At 43.9% G+C, this 25922-nt stretch overlaps 1 protein-coding gene across 5 annotated transcripts in view; it reads left to right on the forward strand.

Annotated features, from left to right (window-relative positions):
* Positions 1-25922, forward strand: part of LOC129495550 (ly6/PLAUR domain-containing protein 6) — a 135977-nt gene that overhangs the window by 16562 nt on the left and 93493 nt on the right. The gene's annotated exons all lie outside the window — the stretch shown is intronic.

Here is a 25922-nt window from a genome sequence, read left to right on the forward strand (position 1 = left end):
TGCCATTTGCAAGGACATGGGTGGACCTAGAGGGTATTGTGCTAAGTAAGTCAGATGGAGAAAGACAAAAAAAACGTGTCTTTCAGATACCGTGGTTTCACTTATACGTGGAACCTAAAAAACAAAGCGGAAACAGAGCCATAAATACAGAGAACAAACTGGCGCTCGTCAAGGGGAACGGGCTGGGGGTGGGGGGCAAAACGGACAAAGGAGAGAGGAAGGGATGGACTTCAGGTGACGGACTGAAGAAGTCGCAAGGATGAAAGGTGCAGCACCAGAAGTGTAATCAGTGGCATTGTGTGGTGACAGATGGGAGCTGTGCTTGCGGTGAGCACAGCAGAACCTGCAAACTCGTCCAACCCGTATGCTGCACACCTGAGACTAAGGTAACATCGTGTGTCAATTATGCTTCAATTAAAAAGGAATCAAACCTACCACAGCTCCTGAATAGGGAGGTCGGAAGGGAAAACGCATCGGGAGCATGGGAGAATTACCTTCCAGGGGGAAGGGGTAGGGTTTCTAGCCTCTGTTCGGTCTGTTTCCTAGGATCGTGATATGCAAATGGTAAAGAGACTTGGTCCCATTAAAATCTCGAACATTTCCTGCCGCTTTGCTAACAGCTTTCCCTCCTTCTCCTTGCAGCTGGTGCCGCCTTATATTTTGTAGTAACTTGAAGCTGACATGTGGGGAATTTTAAGTACATATGTTCCCAAAACAGATGCTCCACAGACTTTATATCCTATCAGGAGGTCATTTCATCTTTCAGAAAGCAGCGTGGAATTTGAATTTGGCTGTTCTCGTAATCTTACATTCTCCGAAGTAACTATGTGGGAAGTTTAAAATTTATTAGCAACTTTTCTCTTGTTCTTAGATTTTAGAGACGTGGCGCTTTCAGTAAACCTGAAAAAAAAAAAAATCCTCTGCTGTGCTCTCCAGAGGCAGATCATGGAGCAACTGTGCTTAACGCGGTGATCGATCTAAGGCGCGTAAGAATTTGAATGCTTTCTCTAGAACCTTGGAGTCCTGCTTTATAAAGGAAAAAAGTCCTATTCTTTTTTTTTTTTAATGCAAAGTGATAATTAAAGCAAAGATGAACTTCGTGAAATAATGCAAAGGATGCGGCGTTCAGTTCAAATAGAGAAATTTTCCCTGCCCCCTACTTTTTACTAGAATCCAGATGAAAATCAAGCTCCTTTTTTATTCTGCATAGAAGTTTCACATGTTGCTGCAGAGGCTGAGTACTTTGGCAGGACTCCCCCAGGTAAGAGTGGATCGTGTATTTCTTTTCTTTTTTTTTTTTTTCATTTTACTTAAAGAATGGACTTCAGAACAGCGTGGTGTTGTTTGGCACAGCCAGGTGTGCTGTTTCCATATCCCCGAGGTGCCCGGTCTGGCTCCCGGAGGCCTGGGCCGCTGCTCAATCAAGGCGCACAGGTGTTGGCGGGGAGCAGCAAGCATTGCGGAGCGCACGCGGCCCATAGCGCCCACCAGTAGGGCCTTCTAGATGCTTCTCTGGTGACGGAAATATTGTGTGTCTGCTCTGGCCGGCATGGCAGGCAGCAGCCCTTGGGCTCTGAGTACTCGAAATGCGGCCAGCGCCGTTGAGAAACTAGATCTTGAATCTGATTTCGTTTTGATTAACTCCGGTTTTAGTGGCCGCGGTGGCAGCCGTCCTCTGTGCAGCGGGTGGACCGGACGCTCTGCCAGGACCCAAACGACACCTCGTCCTGGCCTTTGCGGCCGTGGGGACAGGGACGGAGACAGGTAGGGTGATGTTAAAGGACACGAGGCATGCCTGCCGGGCTTCAGGCTCTCCTCCGACTACGATATTAGAAAATAGACTATTTGAAACGCTTTGCCCCCGGTGCTGAAGGGGCATCATCCTGGGGAGCAGGGCTTAGAGGGGACCTGGCGACAGGCTCGGTTCTACTCCGGCCTCGAGGGGCTTGGTGGGGGACCCAGGCTGTTACCCTGAGGCGGGGCCTGTTTATGAGGAGGCTCTTAGGCTGCCCGCTGACTCCTGAGTGTGGCTGTGGCCGTGGCCGTGGGCCGAGGGCGGCCTGCTGGCGACCCCGCTGTGGGGCCGGGCTGTGGCCTACACGTGCCCGGGCGGCCCTGGCCCCGGGAGAGCAGCACAGGGCGGCCGGCAGGTGCGCGAGCTGCCAGCTCCCTCCTGGCTCCGGAAGGCAGCGCTGGGGCCGTGCCCAGCCCCCGAGGGCTTGTGGGCGGGACGGTGACGGGAGGGGGGGGGGTGTGGCAGGCCGCACCCCGGCTGCAGACGGGCGAGGTGCGGGGGGTTCCTTGCCCTGGGGGGGCTTCACCGGGGGACCAGGCTGCCATGAGGGCCTTGGCCTTCTGCCCCGGGGGTGGGGGCCTGAGAGGGGCCAAGGGGACTCAGGCTGGTAGAGCGGAGCTCACGGGGCCACTGACCGTGGGTGACCCCACCTCGGCTTCCCCTGGAGAGTGGCCTTATCTGAGCCGGGCCAGGCCGCGGGTGCGGGAGTCGTGCGGGCAGCTGCCACCCTGCCCGGGGGGTGACGGGCTGCGACCACGTCCTGCGGCCCCCGAGGCCCAAGCTGTTCCCGCCCGAGCCTTTAGGGGAGAAGCTAGCCGAGCCCTGCAGGGACTGGATCCAGTGACACCCGACATCCTTTCCGCTGCTGTCAGCGTGAAGGACTGGGAAGGAGCAGGCCTTGTGGGAAGAGGGGGCACCTGCAGGAGCAGGGCGTCCGGGTGGAGCTCCAGGGAGGGCGTCAGGGCGTTGAGCCCGTGTTGCCTGGGGATCTGGCCTGGGAGCACCGAGCCCACGTCCCCTGGGGGCCCAGGGGCATCGAGTCCCTGTCCCCTGGGAGCCCGGCCCGGGGGCATCGAGTCCCTGTCCTTGGGGGCCTGGTCAGGGGGCATTGAGCTTGCGTCCCTTGGGGGCCTGACCTGGGGGCATGGAGTCCCCGTCCCCTGGGGGCCCGGCCCGGCTGGCAGTCTGCCAACGACTTGGCTGGTTGGGAGCCGCCCTCAAAGCTCAGCCTCATAGTCCAGTTGGACGAATCCTCTTATCTTAAGCCTAAGGTCTCCCCTCGACACCACTTCGAGCCTATTGGAGGCTTCGGCTCGACCGTGGGACTCGAGGCGGTGGGTCTAGGGTGACAGCCGTGCCTCGGGCTGGCGGCTGGGACTCTAACCGGCCCTAAAGGGTTAGCCTGGAAGGTGGCGAGAGCCCGTGGGAGCTGCCATGGACCGCGCTCGGCCCCTTGCGCTGCCTCCTCTCCAGACGCACTCACTGCCCGGTGCCAGGGTACCAGGGTGCTAGGGTGCCAGGGTGCCAGGGTGCCGGGGTGCTGGAACCTGTGACCGATGCAGAGAGCTTCGGTTCTTACTTACAGATGGGTGGGGCCATTCTCCGGGCACCTCTGCAGAAGCGACACAGGAATTTTAAAGATGAACGACTTCAAAACGGGAGGCAGATGAATTTGAACATCAGGTTACGCCTCCTCCTATAAACATTGTTCATATGTGACTCAAATTTTGAACTTGACTCCTAACAACCTAAATACGCTCATTAAAAAAGAAATATCCACCCTGAAACCATTTGAAGGCCCTTTTCTCGCCCTGCAGCTTATAAATCAAGGTGCGCGCGGACACACAGCTTGGTGCGACCCTTCCAGGGACAGGGCGCAGGTGCTTAAGGCCGCTAAGTGGGGGAGCAGCGGTGACGGTGGCCGCGGGTGGAGGTTGTTCTTGGTAGCTCAGCTGACTCAGCTCACTTCTTCCCTGTGGCATTTTAAGAAAGAAAGGCAAGGCCATTCAGACCAGAGGTACAGAACATCACTGGAGGAAGAGGGGACGAGATGGGGCTGCGGCTGGCGCTCTCTGCGGCCCTGTCCAGTTGGTAGTAGGAACTGCACCTGCGTTGCTGGGAAATCACTAAGCGATACCCTCAACCACTTGTGCTCACCTCCTCTCTCCGTTGTGTGGTGTATAGGAGGCTGGGAAAGAAATGCGCTTTTCACTATATGAAGAGGCCAATCTGCTAGAAGTTCAGGAGTTAGTGATCTGCAAAATCCAGAGAAGGAGCTAACTTTGACAGCATCGGCTTATACGATGGCAGGGCCAGCTGAAAACTGTGCCTCTTGCCCTTGCTGACTCACAGTGAGCAGATCTGTGTGCCTTGGGAGCTCTTGAGCCCTAAGAATTGGGCATTTGGGAGGTTTGAGAAAACATGGACTTGTCTGCACCCACTTTTATTTTATTTTATTTTATTTTATTTATTTATTTATTTAAAAAGATTTTATTTATTTATTCATGAGAGACACACAGAGAGAGGCAGAGACACAGGCAGAGGGAGAAGCAGGCTCCCCATGGAGAGCGTGATGTAGGACTCGATCCCAGGACCCTTGGATTCAGGCCCTGAGCTCAGCCGCTGAGCCACCCAGGCGTCCCTCAGCACCCACTTTTAAAGTGGCCTTTGAGATGTTGATACGAAGAGAACTGGAATTTATTTCAGTAAAAGTTACCTAAATCAATTCATATGTTATTCTACGATCTTATATAAAGTTATATACTTTATCTTAAAATTTATATTAAAGTCTTTTATATAAAAATTAAAAATTTATGCAAAATTAATAATATCTTTTTCCCCGTGGGACAAAGCTTGTTCCTGGTAAAGGACTTAATCTTTCCAAGTGATATTGAATGTTAATTCGGATGTTTTTAATATTTAAGGCTGGTAAAATAGTCTACCTGGATATGGACAAGAAAACTAGCATGAGTCGCAGTGTTCAATCTAAATATCAAAAGTTATTAATACTATCATGCAGTTTGGGGGAACATCACCTTTTACTCAGGTGCATTGTGGACACTGACATGCTAGAAATGAAATCTGCCTTCAGGTGTCAGCTATAATTGCTCGCATGAGACCTGGTCTTCTAATCAATCTTATCATATAAACCTTTTATATGCTTTCACATTTAATACATATCACATTAGCATTTTATATGCTTTCTCAAAGTCTTGCGTATAGTGTTAGAAAATTGTAAACTGTCAGAACTTCTCTGAGGGCTGCAAAATTGTTTTTATTCCTCCCTCACAGTCATCTCACATTATCTTGGGACTGCATTGAATCAGGGAGAGGACATACTGATTTTAATCTCTGGTGATAAGAAGAGGCCCAATAGTCATAAGCCCATGTATACGTCCATAAACATATATCCATATATATGAGCAATCAGCTTCCAAAGAGCTCTAGGATCAGCAAGGCAAAGGACGTGTGCAACTCAGATGGCCAAATGTCATGAAGGTCTTTGCTTCTCAAACAAATCATCTGCTGATTCCCCCATTATATTCGTAGGGACTTAGGCATAACATCTTTGTTTTTTTCATTAGGTATTTAGATTTTCTTGTTCATAAGCAACAAAACCCCAACTCAAATTATGTCATGTGTGGAGCAGAATTGATCTTCTTCTTGCCCCTAATTTATTATTTTTTTGTATCCTGTAAGGATTGGCCGTTGCACTCTGGGTCTGTGTACGTAACTAAGAGAAATTCTTATGGTGCTGGGCCATACCACCCCTCTCATACGTGGCTAAGTGTAGAGTAATTGAAGGAAGAGTCAGACAGTGAAATTGCTAGAAGACCAGGGCCATAGGTGGGCTTTACTAGCAGGGACTTGAATGCATCTGATACTGTCTCCCTCTCTCTTGGTTTCTCTCAGCTTGTCAGTTTTGGTGTTTCTTACTGCAGACCAGGTGCAGCTAAAATGGGAAAGATGACTTCAGATCCTCCTGTGATATATGCATTTTACAGTTTATGCCACTGCAAAGGACTGACTCATGCTCTCTGGTCCAGACCAACAGTCCTGGGGAAGAGAGCTGACTGACTCAGTCTGGGATGGATATCAACTTGGACCAGTCAGCTGTGGCGAGGGTGGAACAACATGTACTTGTCATGGTGGCCCTTTTCCTGTGTATTAGCAAAAGGAGAATCAGTGTGGGCTGGAGAAGCTTGGTACCGGTGAAATGTTTTCCTTCCTCATAATGGACACATCATGTCTCTCTTCCCAACCATTATATCCTGGCCTCTGCTAGATACCGTCTTTCCCCCTCTCATTTCTACTTTGCATGCTATTGCTCTTGATGGCTTGGTAAATAACTTGGCACAAGACATAGGGTTCTGCCCCTAGTTCCTGGATCAGTGATACAGAGTAGGTCTCTTCTGGTCTTTTCCCCTGAGCCCCAGTGATACTCATTTTCCCTTTTATGATTGAGGGAGAAGTGGCGGCTCAAGAGAAGGCAAATGAAAAGGTCAAATAATGAAGCTTGCAATCTGCTTTTAGTCCAGTAGATAATGCCCTTTTCTAAAGGCTAAATGTTTTCTTGGGATGATTGGATTAGTCATGAGTCCAAAATTTCATGACTGCCTTAGGAGATATTTGATTCTTTATGTAGGTACAACATGTATAATAATTGGAGAAAATGCACTTTTGGTTTTTCTTATTTTCTAATTTGTTTTCATTATGCAAGCTCACTGACACATGCTTTTTAGGCTAAGAAAGGTTCCCAAACTTGTTTAACATGTAACTCCTCAGAACTTAACTGGGATTCTGTAGGTGGTTCAAGATGGCGATGTAGGAAGAGCCTAAACTCCCCTCCTCCTATGGACACAGTAGGTCTACAGCTACATATAGGAATACTTCCCCCCAAAAGTCCTAAAAACTAGATGACCGGTGCCTCCATGACAAAGGATGAAAGGGCCATATCAAGATGGGTAGAAGAGGCAATGTGCTCAATTGCCAATTCTGGCAATGTGCTCTTGCCAGAAATCCCTCCCCAGGTGCAGCAGCACACAACCAGGAGAATCTCAACAAGATGAAACTTTTACGGAGGAGTGAGTGATTTGTGCCCCATATCAGGAACTGCAGCTCTTGGGTCCTGCACTGGAGAGACCAGCCCCCCAAACATAAAACCAATGGGGATTGTGCCCAGGAGAACTATAGAACTGTGGGTAGTGGAGAACCTACCCCACATGGGATGACACACAGAGTCACTCATGCTGGGACCCAGTACAAAAGCAGAAGTTTGAAAAGCACCTAGACTGTGAAAGAGACTCACTACTGCTGGAAACAGGAAACTGTTGAGACTCTCTCAAGGGATGGAAGTGCTGGCAGGTGCCCTTTTTGTGGTCTTACTCTGCTAATGCTGGCACTGGTGGGTGCCATTTTGACAGTCTCCCTTTAATTTGCTGGTACAGGTGGGCATTCCTCACTCTCCTGCACTGTAGCTGTGCCACAACAAGCCAGGTGGACATACTGCCCACTTTGCTTTCGTGTGGAACTGTGCCGTACCTGTCTGGGAAAATGTACCATCTCTCCTGTGCTGTATCTTCAGCCCTGTCCCTGTTGTTGGGAAGCCACAATCCACAAAGGGGACACCCCTGGAGCACCTGGCCCTTGAGACCAAGGGGATTGCTTTTTGGAATCCACAGTTTATCTCCTATGCAAGGACACTCCTTCACGTCTGGGAGAGGTAGCTGTTTTGTGTAATACATAGAAACAAACACAGAAAATCAGGCAAAATGAAGAGACAGAAAAATATGTTTCAAACAAAACCAGAAAAAGACCTTACTGAAACAAAGATAAGCAGTCTACCTGATAAAGAGTTCAAAATAATAGTCATAAAGATGCTACCAAACTAGGGAGGAGAATGGATGAAAACAGTAAGAACTTCAACAAAGAGATAGAATTGAAGAATATAGTAATTGAACTGAAAAATACACTAGAGGGGTACAACAGTAGATGGGCTAAAACAGAACAGATCAGTGAGCTGGGAGACAAAGCAATAGAACTCACCCAGAAAGAGCAGCAAAAAGAAAATGGAATTTTAAAAACTGAAGATACCTTAAGGGACCTATGGGAAAACATCAAACAGAATAATTTGCATTATTTGGATCCTCGAAGGAGAAGAGAGAGTAAAAGGAGCAAAAAACTGATTTGAGGAAATAATGCCTGAGAAGTTCTCTAATCTAGGGAAGAAAATAGATAATCCAGGTCCAGGAATCCTAGAGGGTTCCAAGTAAGATAAACACAAAGAGATGCATACCAAAAGCACATTATAATTAAAATGTTAAAGAGAGGATCTTAGGGGCACCTGGGTGGCTCAGTCACTTAAAGCATCTGACTCTTTATTTCAGCTCAGGTCATGATCTCAAGATCTTGAGATTGAGCTCTGCATCAAGCTCTGTGCTCAGTGCAGAGTGTGCTTGAGATTCTCTCTCTCCCTCTCACTCTACCCCTCCCCACCCTACCCCCCCCACTCTAAATAAATAAATAAATTCTTAAAAAAAGAGAAAAGGCTGAATCTTAAAAGCAACAAGAGGAAAACAAATTTACCTACAAGAGAAAAACTCCTATAAGGCTATCAGCAGATATTTCAGCAGAAACCTTAGAGACCTGAAGGGAGTGGCATGACATGATTTAATACACTGAAAGGAAAAAGCTTCCAGTCAAGGCTGCTCTACACAGCAAGATTATCATTCAGAATACGAGAGATAAAGACTTTTCCAGATAAGCAAAAGCTAAAGAAGTTAATTACAACTGAACTAGCCTTACAAGAAATGTTAAAGGGACTTCTTTAAGCTGAAAAGAAAAATGGCACTGATTAAAGACAAGAAAACATACACAAGTAAAAATCTCATTGGAAAAGGTAAATATTTAGTTATGGTAGTGGATTAATTATCCATATATCTGGTGTATAGGTCAAGAAACAAAAGTACTAAAATAAACTAAAACTATAATTAGTTAAGGGTTCCATAAAATAAAAATATGTAAAATGTGACACCAGAAACAAAACATGGGGTGGATAGAGTTTTGTAATGTATTTAATTTTAAGTTGCTATCAACTTAAAATAGACTGTTATATACAAAGGATATTATATGCAATTCCCATGGTAACCACAAAGCAAAAATACACAAAAGAAAATGATATTTATTTATTTAATAAATACACAAAGAAAATGATGAAGAAACCTAAACATAACACTAAAGAGATTACCAAATCACAAGGGTAGAAAGAGGAGAAAGGAACAGAGTGGAACTATAAAAACCATCAGAAAACAGTAAAATGGCAAAAATACATACCTATCAATATTACTTAAAACATAAATAGATTAAATCCTCCAGTCAAAAGACAGAGTGGCTGTCTTTTGGATAAAAAACAAGAGTCATGTATATGTTGCCTAAAAGATACTTCAGAAGGACACATACAGACTGAAAATGAAGGAATAGAGAAAGATTGCATGCAAATTGAAACAAAAAGAAAGGTGGTGTAGCTGTACTTGTATCAGGCAAAATAGACTTTAAAACAGAACTGTAATAAAAGACAAGGGCATTGCCTAATGATAAAGGGCTTAATCCAGCAGTATATGACATTTATAAATATTTGTGTACCTAACATACAAGCACCAAAATATATCAAGCAACTATTAACAGACCTAAAGGAAGAAATTGACAGCAATGCAAAAATAGTAGGGGACTTTTAACACCCTGTTTACATCAATGGATATATCCTGCAGACAGAAAATCAATAAGGAAACATCAGCCTAAATGCCACATTATACCAGATGGACTTGATATATACAAAACATTCCATCCCAAAGCGTGAAAATACATGTTTTTCTCAAGTACACATAGAACATTGATAGATCATCACATGTTGGGCCACAAAAAAAAATGTTTCACTAAGTTCAAGAAGACTGAAATCATATCAAGAATCTTTCCTAACCACAATGATATGAAACTAGACCTGAATTACAAGAAGAAAATGGGAAAAACTGCAAAATGTGGAAATTAAACAACATGCTACTGAACAACCAGTGGGTCAAAGTAGATAAAGAAGACATAAAAAATACCTTGAGACAAATAAAGATGGACATATACTAAAATTTGTGGGGTGCAGCTAAGATAGTTCTAAGAAGGAAGTTCATAGAAATAAAAGCCTACATCAAGAAACAAAAACTTAAACAGCCTAAATCTACACCTCAAGGAACTAGAAAAAAAGAACAAAAAAGCCCAAAGTTAGTAGAAAGAAGAGAATAACAAAGATCAGAGTGGAAAGAAATACAGACCAAAAAGACAATAGAAAAGATCAATAAAAATGAAGAGCTGGTTCTTTGAAAAGATAAGCAAAATTGACAAAACTTTAGCTAGACTCACCAAGAAAAAAGAGGACTCAACTAAATAAAATCAGAAATGAAGGGAAGTTACAGTTGATATAGAAATACAAAGGATCGTAAGAGACTACGATAAACCTGCCAACAAATTTGACCACCTAGAGGAAATGGATAAATTGCTAGAAACATACAGCCTCCCAATATTGAATCAGGAAGAAAGAAAAAAACCTGAGCAGACCCATCACTAGTAAAGAAATTGAGTTAGTAATCAAAAAAGTCCGGGGCCAGATGATTTCACTTGTAAATTCTACCAAACATTCAAAGAAGAATTGATACTAATCTTTTTCAAACTCTGTCCAAAAATAGAATATGAGAGAATGTTTTCAAAATAGTTTTATGAAGCCATTATTACTCGGATACCAAAAGCAGACAGGGAGACCACAAAAAAAGAAAATTATAGACCAATTCCTCTGATGAACATAGATGCAAAAATCCTCAAAAAAACCATTAGCAAACTGAATTCAGCAATACATTAAAAAGATCACACAGCCTTATTCTAGGTATGCAAAGATGGCTTGAGATCCACAAAATCAATTGATGTGATATATACTACATTAAGAAAATAAGCAATAGAAAGTATATGATCATCTCAGTAGATGCAGAAAAGGATTTTGACAAAATTTAATGTCCATTTATGATAAGATTACAAATAAGTGTGTAGAGGGTATGTACCTTGACATAATAAAGGCCATAAATGGGAAGTCTATAGCTAACATCATACTCAGTGGTGAAAAGCTGAACATTTTTCCTCTAAGATCAGAAACAAAACAAAGATGTTTTGTTTTGCTCTCACTTTCATTCAACTTAGTACTGGAAGTCATAGCCATAGCAATTAGGGAAAAAAAAAATAAAAGAATCCACATTGGAAAAGTAAAACTAACAGTCTATGTAGATGACATAATATTATATATAGAAAATCTTAAAGACCCCATAAAAAAAGCCTGTTAGAAATAATAAAAATACAGTAGAATTGTAGGATACAGAATCAATATACAAGACTTGTTGTGTTTCTATATGCTAATAATGAACTATCAGAAAGAGAAATTAAGAAAATCATCTCACTTACAGTTGCATCAAAACCTACACATAAATTTAACCAAGGAGGTGAAAGACTCATAAAAGGAAACTAGAAGACATTAATGAAAGAAATTGAAGAAGACACCAATCAATGGAAAGATATTTCATGCTCCTAGATTAAAAGAATTAATATTAAAATGTCCATACTACCCAAAGGAATCTAGAGAGTCAGTGCAGTCCCTATCAAAATTCTAATGTCATTTTTCACAGAAATAGAACAAATAATCCTAAAAATTAAATGGAACCACAGAAATCCTGACTAGCAAAAGCAATCTTAAGAAAGAAGAACAAAGCTGGAGATCTCACGCTCCCTGATTTCAGACTATATTACAAAGCTATCATATTGAAAACATGATGGTTTTATCATAAAAAGAAAAAACCCACATAGATCAAGGGAACAGAAAAGAGCCCAGTAATGAACCCACATAAGTACGGTCAATTAATTTACAACAAAGGAGGCAAAAATATACAATGGGAAAAGGACAGTCTCTTCAATAAGTGATGTTGGGAAGACCGGACAGCTATTTGCAAAAGAATTAAACTGGACCCGTGTGTTAGACCAAATACAAAAATTAACTCAAGCAGGATTAAAAGACTTGAATGTAAGACCTGAAACCATGAAACTCCTAGAAGAAAACAGGTAGTAAGCTCTTTGACACTGGTTTTAGTCTTTTTTTTTTTTTTTAATCTGACTGCAAAGGCAAGGGCAACAAAAGCAAAAACAGACAAAAGTGACTATATCCAACTAAAAGCTCTTGTGTACAGTGAAGGAAACCATCAACAAAATGAAACGGTAACCTGCTGAATGGGGAAGATCTTGCAGATCATACATCTATAAGGAGTTAATATTCAAGATATATAAAGAATTCATGTAATTCAGTAACAACCTAACACATGAGCAGACCTGAATAGACATGTTTCCAAAGAAAACCTACAGATGACCAGCAGTCCCATGAAAGGATGCCTGATCCCGCTAATCCTCGGGGAAATGCAAGCCAAGACCACAATGAGATAGTCCCCTACACCGTCGGAAGGACTGTCACCAGAAAGACAAAACCGAGAACCGAGTATTAGTTGCTGGAGTGGGTGAAAGTTGGAGGGCGAAACAGGTGAAGGGGATTAAGAGTCCCATACTCTCAGCTATAAAATAAAGAAGTCGCGGGAACGCGAAGGACAGCGTGGGCACCGAGGCAGTAAAACCGCATTAAGTTCGTGCGGGGCCAGTAGGCAACTAGGCCCTGTGGTGATCAGCTCGCAGGACACGCGGAGGTCACGTCACACAGGCGGTGCAATATTGTAGGTCAATTATTGTTCAGCAAAAACATAAATAAAAATTTATGGGGCTTCTGTGTCCACTGAAATAGGAGCCCCCCGCCCCCCAAGGCAACGGTGCTGCCGCGCTATGCTCTGCTCCGAAGCCTTCGGGAGGCCTGCATTCCCAAAGGGGTCGCGACGGAGCTTGGAAATCTTGTATTTTCAGCGGCTGCCTCGTTATCCCACCCTGATTGGCACTTGACCATTGAACTGGATTTTTCTCCCGCTAAAGAGGCTTTATGAGCTTTAGGGTCGAGTGCCCGTATCAAGGCCTGAGGGTTGTGATTTCATGGACCCCCACTAAGCACTTTCGGCTGGAGGAGGCCTTGTCTCCTAGGATCCAGGGAGGATGTGGACAGAGCCATCCCACAGTCTTTTTTAGGGTTCAGTGTAGTGTCCTCCTGGGTGGTTGCATAGGTGAGCACATTGATGAGGCTGTCACCTGGCCCATGCTAACGTGCTTGCTTTATTTCTGCCGCTAGTGATGGCCGTATTGCCCCAGAGCTGCTTCAGCCCAGATGGAACAAAAATAACTGTCCCACGGCTCTAGCATTACAAATTATAATCCCATTCCCCCATGAAATTGAAGGTGGTGATAGTTCAATTTCTGTCATGCTCTTTTTTTGACACAATGGCAGCATGAATAGAATTTAAACCAAATGCATCAAGCATTTTTTGCTAAACATATCGCCTGCACGGTTCATCCTCTGCCCCCGGGTTCACATAGTTCAAGAACAGCTCTGATACTCTTTTGTTATGCTCTTGAATGACTGACAACAAAAGAACAAAACTTGTCTTTTCTAGGACCCCGTGGGGGGCTGTCCAGGCCAAGTGGGAGAAGCTCCTGGAGGAGAGGGTGGCAGGCATGGTTCCTGGGCGTAGCCGTGCTTGTAGGACCCCCGCCTTCCCTTTTCTAGCTCTGGCCCATTTGTTTGAAAGTCAAGACCTATCAGACTTTCCGGTAGTGGCTAGAAGAAGTGATTGAAACTTCTGAGAAGGAAGTAATGACTCAGATATTAGGCCCATGAGATATTAGAATGAGAAAGGAAATCTTTAAAAATATTTTATGTAAATTCAATCTGCCAGCATATAGGATAACACCCAGGGCTCATCCCGTCCAGCACCCCCCTCAGTGCCCGTCACCCAGTCACCCCGTCCCCCTGCCCTCCTCCCCTTCCACCACCCCTTGTTCGTTTCCCAGAGTCAGGAGTCTCTCATGGTTTGTCTCCTTCTCTAATTTTTCCCACTCAGTTCCCCTCCTTTCCCTGATAATCTCCTTCACTATTTCTTATATTCCCCATATGAGCGAAACCATATAATGTGTGTCCTCCTCCGATTGACTTACTTCACTCAGCATCATACCCTCCAGTTCCATCCACGTTGAAGCAAATGGTGGGTATTGGTCGTTTCTAATGGCGGAGGAATATTCCATTGTATCCATAGACCACAGCTTCTCTATCCATTCATCTTTCGATGGACACCGAGGCTCCTTCCACAGTTTGGCTATTGTGGACATTGCTGCTATAAACATCGGGGTGCAGGTGTCCCGGCATTTCACTGCATCTGTATCTTTGGGGTAAATCCCCAGTAGTGCAATTGCTGGGTCCTACGGCAGATCTATTTTTAACTCTTTGAGGAGCCTCCACACAGTTTTCCAGAGTGGCTGCACCAGTTCACATTCCCACCAACAGTGCAGGAGGGTCCCCCTTTCTCCACATCCTCTCCAACATTTGTTGTTTCCCGTCTTGTTAATTTTCCCCATTCTCACTGGTGTGAGGTGGTATCTCATTGTGGTTTTGGTTTGTGTTTCCCTGATGGCCAGTGATGCAGAGCATTTTCTCATGTGCTTGTTGGCCATGTCTAGGTCTTCCTCTGTGAGATTTCTGTTCATGTCTTTTGCCCATATCATGATTGGATTGTTTCTTTGCTGTTGAGTTTAATAAGTTCTTTATAGATCTTGGAAACTAGCCCTTTATCTGATATGTCATTTGCAAAAATCTTCTATAGAAAGGAAAGGAATTTTTTTTTTTAAGGAAAGGAATTTAATGATTATCTGATACCCCCTCCTTCTCGCTTCGCAGTTGGGGAAACCAAGTCCCCAGGGGGTTGAGCAACTAGTCCAACATAACAAATGTCAGAAAAGGACCAGAGCCCGGGTCCTCTGATTCTATTAATTCTGTTTAGATTCTCAGACACACAGCTGTCATTTTTGCATGCTCTTCCTATTTGCTGAACAATCACAGTGAGTCCCCTTCCAGGTTCTAATCAGCATATCCAAACACATCCCTCCCTAAACCACCCCAGCATCATTTTGGTCTCCCTCTTGTATCCAGTTAGTCACTGGGTTGCATTGATTTCACTCTGGACGTGTGTCTCGTATCCACCTTTACTTTCATTTTCTGCATTTCTTTCTTAATTTAGTCTTTCTTCCTTTGCACTATTGAGGTAGCTCTTAAATCCCCTCTGCCATTCACCCTCCTCACTGCCTTTGGAGTTTTCTTTGTAAAGCGTAAATCTGAATGACAGGTTCAACAGCCTTCAGTGGCTTTTCATTGTGTAGAGTCCTTCATGACCTGGTCTTAATGTCCCTCTTCAGCATTCTCTTCTGCCCTTGGCTCCTCCCTTCAGCTCCCTGGTTGTAATCACAGCCGCCCATTCGATACTCCCAACTTTTCCATGTGCTTTCCTGGGATACCCGTCATCGCCACAAGATTAAACACACACCAGTGACCAGTTCTGTGCATGCATCGTATTCTTCGTGAGACTTCTCTTCCTTTTTGGTTGAGATATACCCATCCTTCCTCTGTTGCCCCAGAGTACCTTGTTTATACGTCTCTAATAGCCCTGAGTGGTGTAGTCTGATGTGCACTAGATTAGTTCTCTCTCTCTCTCTTTTTTAATGTCTATTTTATTCAATAGTCCATAAACTTCTTGAACTCAGAGGTTTCATCAAATTTATTTCTGTATACTTGGCACCTGTGGTAGATTGAATAATGGACTCCCCAAAGATGCCCATGTCCCTGGGACCTGCAAATATTACCTTAAATGGCAAAAGGGATTCTGTAGGCGTGATTAAGTAGGGATCCTCAGATGGCGATTATTCTGATTATCCTCATGGGCCCAGTGCAATCACCAGGGTCCTTAAAGAGGGAGGCAGAAGGGTCAAGGGCAGAGAACATGATGTATGAGGGAAGCAGGGGGCGAGAAGGGATCATCCATAGAAGCTGAGATTGGAATCATGTGCTTAAAGAGGGAGGAAGGGGTCATCAGCCAAGGCCACTGAAGGTGGCCACTAGACACTGGGAAAGGGAAGGAAGTGGATTTTCCCTCAAAGCATCCAGAAGGCACACAGCTCTGCTGATACTTGCTTTAGCCCACCCAGTAAGACCCAGTTCAGACTCCTGACCTCCAAAACTAAAGAATAATAAAGTTATGCCATTTAAGCTACTGAGTTTGTGATTTGTTACTGCAGCAAGAGGAATCTAACACGGCACCTGACTCACACCTGACGTGAGAAGGACTCAGTATGTTTGCATCTTAAGTGGACTGATCCTTAGTCCATGTCCTTCATTATCATGGTAGCTTACATTTATTGGACCTTTGCTATGTGCTGGTGACTGTGCTAGCAGTTTTTACATGATTCTCATGATCACCCAACAGCTGAGTGCTCTGATTGTCCCTGCCTAGCAGGTAAGGAAACTGATGCGTGGAGTGTTAGTAATAATTTGCCCCAAATCATGCTCCCACAGATGATGGCTTTGGGCCTTGGAGTGAGCAGCCTGGCTCCTGGGTCTTGGTTACACCTCTCTCTCTCTCTCGTCTGATCACGTATATCACGTATATAGCATCTGTGTATGCTACCCCAGGGTGATATGGTGTGAAGAGAACCGGAAGAGCTAGGTATGAGTGTTGGTGCCTTTACTACTCAGTTGGCTCTGCAGATGTGGACAAGTCAGCTAGCCTAAATCTAAGTGCCCTGCCTTTTTCCAATCTTTCCTTTTCTGCTTACCTCGCAGAGTTAATACAAAGGTCAAATGATAAATCACATGTGAAAGTGCTTTGGGAAGTATCAGACACTACAGGCATGCTGTTTATCAGTATGTATTCAGCTGCTTGCATATCCACAGATTCCTCCATACCAGGGTTACCTGGCTGATGAGCTACGATGTCTGACTCATTTGGTAAGTAGGTGCTCAATAGTACTTGACAAATGCATCTGATAAAGATGCTCTTTTGCTGTCTTGGTTATCATTCTTAAATTTCGGATCACTGACACCAAAAATCAGAGCTACAGTTTAGTCTTCTGCATAGAACTTAATTTTCTCCCTTTTTAAAACGAATCTTTTTCATTGCACTCTTGAGAAAATATTTGTATCTTCTAGCTCACATGAAGGTAGGACTTAGAGCCGACTTGCAGTGATTTCAGCACCTTTTCAGAAGGGTTTTGGGAGATAATGGAACAATTAGTCCCTTGCGAATGCTTATTGTTTGTGGTGGAAAATCTTAGGCTGGTGATGAGTTGAAAATCCTGGGGAGGCCTGACTTAAGGAGATTGAGAGTTTGAAAAGAAAGCCAGTAAGGTGAATTGTATTCTCTTTCTTCCTGTCCTGCCTTAGCCTGCAAGTTACTTCTTCCTTCAAGATGCTTTAACTGCTAATTGTCTGCTGTTTTGATTTTGAGATTAGTGGAGATCACCAGGATGATGGGAGGCTAAGATCTGACATGACCGGACCTGAAGTGATTGGCAGGTTCTCAACTTCTTGAAATATTAATAAGCTGCAGGGTGGCTGGCTTTGGTTAAGATGATAACCTGATTTCTTGTAGTACCTTGTTTCGATTTATTGTTTCTTCTGTTTACCTGTCATATATCCCCACCCATAACAGAGAGTCTACAGAGCACAAATGTTTTATGCGTGTTCAGTGCAAGTCAAGCTATCCCAGAACAGTATATCATCCAAACATAAAATGATACTGTGATAGGAATCCTTGTGGATACATTATGGTTTCTCTTTTTTGATTATTTCCTTGGGATGGGTTTGTGGACACAGAATTAGCTGACCAAAGATAGGAACTTAAAAACAAAATTAAAAACCAAACCAAACAAAAATGTTGATACATATTTAACAGACTGTACTAATTTCCAGTGCCACAGTCGTGTATGAGAATACTAACCTCCCTGCAACCTTGTCTGTGCTCATTTATTCAATAAATATTTATGGAGTTCTCACCATCTTCCAGGTTCAGACATTTTTCAAAAGTTTCTAAAAGCACCCCGGGTGATTCAGAGTAAGAATGGCTGATTTAGTTAGTTGATGGGAGAAGGATAAGAAAGGAGGTTTTCTCTTACACCACTTCTCTGTGATCTGAGTATCTCTTACTATCCCCTTTAAGATAGAATAGATTAGTCACACTAGGTCACTCCTGTTTTGCTTGTTTTTACATAGGATGTGTTATTCCAATGAGCAGTCCCATCGCACTGAGTCTAATGACGTCTTGACACAGCAATTCACGGTAGCATCTACTTTAGGTTGATTAATGTAATCCTGTGTCCATCCAGTGTTTTTCAAGGTCAAGTAATTCTGTTCATGCTGTTACCTTTTAATTGAACAGTGTGTTCTTGTTTGCAGAGTTCTTCACTAATATTATCTCATTTAACTATTGCAATAACCTTGAAAATCTGACATTTTCATTCTTTTTACAGAAAAGCAAAAATAAAATAATGGATAAATAGCTTTTCTCCAAGGTCTCACAACTAATAATCATGTGTTAGGAACTGACTCTGATCAGCTTTTCTGACTTTCAAGGTCAAAGTTTCTAATTCTTTGTTGTAACCTGCCTTTGGGATTTCTCTAGTTCTGCGCCTATTATGATACACAAATGCATCCGGTTCTTAGATTGTTATTAGGGCTATTTCATTTAGTGTCTGCAGGTTTTACTCTGCCTTTCTTATGTTCATTTTCTTCCCTATGTGCTCATCCAGAATTCTAAGCACCTAGAGTAGTGTTTCTGAACTTCTTTTTTCATTATCTCCTCTTCCCCAAGGAAAAAAAATAATTTAATTTAAATTCTTCCTAATGAGAGAAATTAAATACCGAGGAATAAGATCTTGTCAAGTAGGATGAGCTTTGGAGAGTCACAAATTAGTGGTATGTATAGAATTTTTTTATGTGTCTTAAGCAATTTTCATCTTGGGGCACAAAAGTACTGTTAATGGGCAAAAGAGTTGAGATGACCTTACCAGGGCAGAGAGATGCGTTGTAGAACTAACTCACAGATGTTTACCTGTCATATATCCCATTGTTTTTAGAGGGTATTTCAATTTTAGTGAAACATTTATTTGATGATGGCTTTCTATGCAACCTGCTGGAACTGGCATATATGTGTAGTTCAGTGGTACATGTATGACACTGACATTACTCTTTAGCTGAAGGCTATTTAGAAAGCCTTAAACCCATAGCTACTTGCAAAGAATCAGTGTTTTAATGTGAATTGCTCATAATTTAAATATGCATTCCACATGATCAAACTACTGGGAATTTCCAGCTTGCTTTTGTTTTCCTTATACTGTATAGGTCATATAGATTATGTCTTCCCCTCCACCCACTGCCTGCTTTTTTTTTTTTTTTTAAATGAGCTTTCTCTGGGCTCTTGTCTACTTGTCACAACTCCTCTGGGCTGAACTTTTTAGACTGAACTAGTATCAGTTTTGTGGCAGTTCCATGTTTCCGTTTATAATTTTAGAGAAATAAGTACTGGCATGTTGAGAGATAGAGAAACACTGCATGGGGAGATAAGGGCTGTCCCATGCTGGGCTTGACTGGCTGCCACCAACTTTGACATCCTTTGACCCTTGGCATAGAAAGAATGTAAATGAGCAGGAATCAGGGGCCCCAGGTAGCTTTTGTTTGTTTTTGCAAGAGAGCCAGAGCTAAGTGATTTGAGAGGATGCCAGATTTTATGGATTTAGAGCCAAAGAAAAGAACAAGGATGGCAGGGAGGGGCCCTGGAATTGGGGAGGTAAACTTGCAGGGAGTAGAGCAAGGGGGACTAGGAGGCTTTCATTCATTTCTATGGGTAGAATTTTTAAGATTAACATGCTAATTTCTTTATTGAAGTCAAACAAGATTTTAAGTCATTTATCAGGGCTCATAGCGTGCCTATTTATAGAAGTCAGAATAAAAGTAAATGAACCATGAATGCTAACATGCATCTAGCAAATTTAATAAGATTTAAAGTTAAATAAACCAATGGAGCCTACAGTTTTCTCCAGAGTCCCTTTACAAGTTTTAACCTTGTTTCCTCCGCCCACCCCCCTGCCCCTGCCCCCTTCATTTTATACAATATTTTGTGTGGATCCTTTTAGCCTCATCTTTTAGAATGCTAAAGCTTGTTTTTAGAGGGTATTTCAATTTTAGTGAAACATTTATTTGATGACGGCTTTCTATGCAACCTGCTGAAAAATGGATTTTTTTTTCCCGAAGTAGCTATATTTCAATGGGGATAAAGAAAATTACATTTGTTATCCTTCACTGCCTAACCAACTGCCACAAGTGGGTGGCTTCAAACATTTTCTGTGGGGTATGGCTTGGATGGGTTTCAGGGTCTCTTACAGTCTGCAGTCAGTTGTTAACCAGGGCTAGAATCTGATCAGAAGGCTCAACTTGGGAGAGATCCACTTCTGAGTTCACATAATTCAGTTTTTTGAGAACTCTTGGACTGAGAACCTCAGTTCCTACCTGCTTTGGAGGCCACCTTCAGTTCCTTATTACATGGGTCTTTGCAATTTGTTTCATCAAAGCCAACTTTGCAATTTGTTTCATCAAAGCCATCAAGAGATACATTCTATTAAAAAGACATCCCAGCCCCTTTGTCATATTTAGTTGGTTGGAAACACATCCCTAGGCCTGCCCACACTAAAGGGAAAGAGATTACCCAGGACATTAATAACAGATGGGGCCACTTTAGGATACTATGACAAAGAGATATATGGCTCCATTGCAACAAGCCTTTAAGATCTTCGGTTCCCTTTCTTGAGGGAAGAGACCTTGTCCTTTCTGAGTTAAAATACTTACAGAGCCTTTACTAGGTCGTAGTTAGCACTTTCTGCTGAACCAGGTTTTGCAGCCCTCGGTCAGCTCTGTGCACATATGACAAGACCACTCTTTACATAAAAGTACATAGAGAACCACCCCCTTGAGATATCTCAAGCAAGAGAAAGAAAAAGCCCCAGAGTGCTATCAAAAACAAAGGCAGAAAACACACCCACATCTCTTCCTTCTTATTTTCAAAGCTGTAATAGAAGAAGACAATATATTCTGGTTCTGTAGCGTCTTGGTGCTTGTCCCTCATTCATTCCCTGCTGGATGCTCTAGAACCAGGTATCCAGAAAGCGTGTCTTGAATGGCAGGAACTGTGAATACAAATATACGAAAGACATTTGCTCTTCCCTTAAGGAACTTTCAGTGTTGTGAACAAGTCACAGATGGAAAGGGATAATTACCGCATGGGATCAAAGACCGATGGAAAAGTTATGCAGAAGGGACACCCAGGTGGCTCAGCGGTTGAGTGTCTGCCTTTAGCTCAGGGCGTGATCCCGGAGTCCTGGGATTGAGTCCTGCATCAGGCTCCCTGTGTGGAGCCTGCTTCTCCCTCTGCCTGTGTCTCTGCCTCAATCTCTGTATGTCTCTCATGAATAAATAAACACAATTTTTTTTAAAAAGAAAAGTTATGCAGAAGGGACTATGGAAGCATAGAGGCTGTAAACCCTAATCCCGTGGTGCAGGTGGGTGGGTATTAGGCAATATTCAAGGAAGAGGTGGTGCTGAACTGAGTTAGTTGATTAGACTTTGAAGAAATGTGGACAGGCTTTACAAGGGCTGGGAGTGTTGGGTAGGAAGGCTCAGTGATTGGGGGAAATTTAGGACTTCAAGATATGTAACTTTTTCGAGCACCACTGGAAGGTGCACCTAAGCACCAGTTAGGGGCCCACTGGAAGGTGCTAAGGGTGGGACTGACGAGGTAGGCAGGAGTCACATCATCATCAGGGTTCTTGGAGGTTGGTCCAAGGAATTTGGACTTTACCTTGAAAGGATCAGGAGATAATTTGAGTTGGTGTTTTAGAAATAGAGGAAGGTAAAAGGGGTATTAGGAGACGAGAAGGCCAAATAGAATAAAGTGATGGGAGTCTAAAATACAGGGAAGTCAGAATGGAGAGAGAGGATATACTGGAGAAATACTAAGGTGCAGAATTATTAGGACATTGGGGTTGAATCCATTGTAGAGGGTGAAACAGAGGGAGAAGTGAAGTTTGTGTCCCCTTGCTGACTTAGGTGACTGAGTGGATGGTAGAGGTGATCCATCAGTCTAGAAAAGTTGAGAAAAGCAATAGGTTTGAGGTCATTTTTGTAATTGTTCATTGTAAGGGGCCCTGTGGGATAGCCCTCTGGCCCCCCTGGGGATGAGCAGTGTTCCAGGGTATATAAGTCAGGAACTCAGAAAAGAGGTCTGGCTGGGTGACAGAAACCAGAGTTATCTGCCTGGAGGTGGCAGTTTAAGCCAACTGTGTGGAGGAGATCACCAGGAGAGAGTGTACAGACTCAGAAGAGAGCTAAGAGTGCAGTCCTTTGACACCTGCCACTAGGAGGAAAGGGAAACTGTAAGAGAGGAGGAGCAGTAAGTTGTATGGTAATTGAGGTTCCTGAGGTTGCTGGCCACAGAAACCAGCACCACGTAGCTCAAGCAAGAAAAAAATATTTTTTTAGAATTCATTAGAAAGCTTAATGAGTTGTCTGAGGCACTCAGAGATGTGGAACTAGGGACCACAAAATTGCAAGGCCAGCAGGACTCTATCACTCCAAGCTCTGATATTTCAGCCAGGCTGTTTCTTTTTTTCTATTTAAACACCACCTTCCCCTGTTCTTCTGTGCACTTGACAAACCAGAGCTCCCACGGTTAACCCTCCCCTAAGGAGGAGATCACCAATTGGACAATTGCCTCTCAACTGCAGTGCCTAGAGAAAGAGAAAGTTTCTCTTTCTTTCTGAGGGAAGATCCACGTGATGCAAAAGAGTACAAACCTGGCTAACAAAGGCCCACTCCTGCTGGAGTCAGCCTCTAGAGAAATCGGGGGGTGTGGATTGGTGTGCACCACGAGGTGCTTCAAAGACGGGAAAACAGCTAGGAGAGGGTGGGGACAGGAGGGCCACACAGGAGAGTGTCTCAGGGAGAAGCAGTGGTCCATGGTGTGTGATGCCATTGATCCCACAGAGAGGTGGAACTGAGGAGGAGTGAGGACAGTGACTTGGTGACATTGAGAAGCTCAATTTGTGAAACTAAGAGGGAAATCTTCTGTTGGTTGGTTTTTATTTAGATGGGGGAAGGCATAAATGTACTTATCCGTGGAGGAAGAGGAAAAAGCCACCAAATTTGGGTTGAGAAGATACAGCTGAAAGAGGGTTGAGATCCTTGAGGAGGTGGGAGGAGACACGGATGGAGCCTTGAACTCAGGCAGGGAGGCGGCCGTAGCTCTCAGCAACGTAGGAGGGAAAGAGGTGTCCAATGTAGAGAATTTGGATGGAAGGGGGAAGAGAATGAGCTGCCAAGGAATTAAATCCAGGTCCTCATACCAGGAATTACTCACCCTTTACAAAAACAGGTTCCTCTCTCATGCCTTAGGTATATTGAATGTCTTTGCTAACAAAAATTCTAGTATTCCATGCACCAGGGAACTGACACAGAGAGCTGCAGCCTGGACCGGGGCTTCTTATAGGAGTCTCCAGTTGGGCCCAATGTGCCTGTCCAATGCAAATGCTTCTGCATTCCTCTGTAAACCCAAGAACATCCTGTGAGGAGCAAACATAAAAATGGAGTCAACTAATGAAACTATGAGTCATGGGCCGACTGCAACTGTATGAGTTAAAAACCTTAAAGTTTGCATTTCTCCTATCTCCACACCATGGTTTTCCTCCTCACTGGGCTGATTCTTGGTTGTGTGAGGACAGTTCGGGGTCGAGATCCTGTCAGATGGCCTTCCTCCCAGGTTCCACAATGATCGCTGCTTAAGAACACAGCTAAAGATGTCTGGTCCTGCCTGGGACTCCCCCTCCCAGTCATCACTTTATTTACCAAAGGATCTGGAAGGTTTTTTCCATGCATCTTCAACCAGGCTAGATGAACTTTGCTAGCATAGGGTGCAAGGAAAATTTAGGCAGATAAAGGAAGAGAAAGTAGGCTCATATTCTATGTCCATATATATATATATTTTTTTTTTAGGTTTTATTTATTTATTCATCAGAGACACACAGAGAGGCAGAGACACAGGCAGAGGGAGAAGCAGGCTCCATGCAGGGAGCCTGACGTGGGACTCGATCCCGGGACCCCAGGATCATGCCCTGGGCCGAAGGCAGGCCCTCAACCACAGAGCCACCCAGGCTCAAATATATAAATGTCATTATACATTTTAAAGAAATATATTTTTCATCCTCTGGGAAGCCTTCTGGTCATCAAAAAGCGGAGGGGCTGATGGGGATTTTACCCAAATTGTTTCTTACCTTCTGCTTCCCTCTATCCTCCTAACACTTTGACTAAAAAGTGAGCAGTTGCTTTTCTCTTTTATGTTTAAGAAGCAAAACTACAGTTTGTAGGAATTCCTTTACCCTAACAGGCACTGAGATTTTTTTTAAGTACCTTGCATGTTTCCGGAATCATACCATCAAAACCCATGCCGGTCACGTGCCCAGCCAGCATCGGCAAGTGTCACCAGCTGGTACACTTAGCGGATGTCTAACTGCATTGCCAAAGGGTGCAGAGAGCAAGACTCGCTAGGCATAGGGATGCTTGGTGAGACCTATTTTGTGAATTCTCCCAGACTTTGGTAAAAGTCCTAGTTGATTCTAATTTTAGGTTTAGGATTTCCCAGCTTGATGCTAGGAATGGGCTATTGGACCATCAAGGGAGCAAAACCAAACCCCTGGGCCTCTGCTTCTGCCACCTGCCACCCCCCACCCAACATAGGCTTCAAAAATTCCAAACCTTGGGGAGATGTCTGTCTGGATTTCAGGTGGCAAATAAGCTCTCAGGTGTCGCTGATGCATTCCAGGGGCTGGGCTTCCCTGGGCCCTTTATTGGAATTCGCCCTTATTCTGGACGGAGGGACATAATCAGGGGCTGTACTTTGAAAATAGAGACTCGATGGCCTTCCTCCAGGGTGAAGTTATAATGGTGAATGGGTGCAGGTGAGGCTTTATCCAGCTTTAGGCTGGCCTCCCCACAGCCCATCGTTAATTCCTAATACTTGCAACACAACTCTCCTGGTAGGACCTTAAGCTCATAAAGTCTCATTCCTCTATTAAGACCCTGCCGTAACTATATACTTCGCTCATGCTGTTACATTTTTGTCACTTTGATGTCTTTGTTTGAATCAAAAGAATACTTTCTTTGAATTTGACTGGGAGATTAGTTCTCCAGATTGGCTCAGAGCCCATGAGTAGAAGTATTAGTCCCTGTGTCATCTGAAATACTTAGGAACACTTCATGGGAACAAGTTAATCTGGAGTATTATGGGGATTTTGTTTCTCACCTGTTAATTAACAGACTCTTTCAGGGACTTGAGACTCTGGACCTGAACACCTGATTTCAGGTGACTGCGGGATGTTATTGTCTTAACGTTGGCTTATGGCTTAATCATAAATTTGCAGGAGCGTTTGAAGAGTTTGGTTTAGTTAAAAAAAAGTATTCATTTTTATAAGCCAATTTATATGATGTTCAGGATCAGACAAAACCAATTCATTGTAATAAAAGCCAGAAGAGTGGTTACCTCAGGAGAGGGTGGGGACAGGACAGAGGCGTAAACCTCCTGGAGGCTGGAGACGTTCCATAGCTTGTACAGGGTGGGAGTTATGCAGGGGCAGACACACGTCAACGTTCACAGAGCTATACACAGCGAAGAAGGAAAAGAATTCTCATCTGGGAGTTTATACCATCATTTTCCAAGATGGTAAACTTTGTTATAAATTCTCAGTGTAAACCTTTAGAAGGTTTTAAGACTGAATAGGGAGTCACATGATCAGATTTGTACTTTGAAGAGCTCTCTCTGGTGGTTGCTGGAGAAAGGATGGGCAGGGACAGGAATGAGACAATGACAAGGGCTCTAGCGACAGATGGTGGGTCCTTGGGTTAGATGGTGGTGGGGGAGAGAGGACCGAGGGATCTGTGGGCTGTAGGAGAAGGAGGTGCTGAGGATGACTCCCCAGAGTCCAGTAGTGTGGATGGAGGGGCCATTGCCTGGGGATCAAGAAGCCAGCTGGGGACAAGGTG

This window comes from Nyctereutes procyonoides, unplaced genomic scaffold, assembly GCF_905146905.1.
Source record: "Nyctereutes procyonoides isolate TBG_1078 unplaced genomic scaffold, NYPRO_anot_genome, whole genome shotgun sequence".
NCBI classification, from domain to species: Eukaryota; Metazoa; Chordata; class Mammalia; order Carnivora; family Canidae; genus Nyctereutes; species Nyctereutes procyonoides.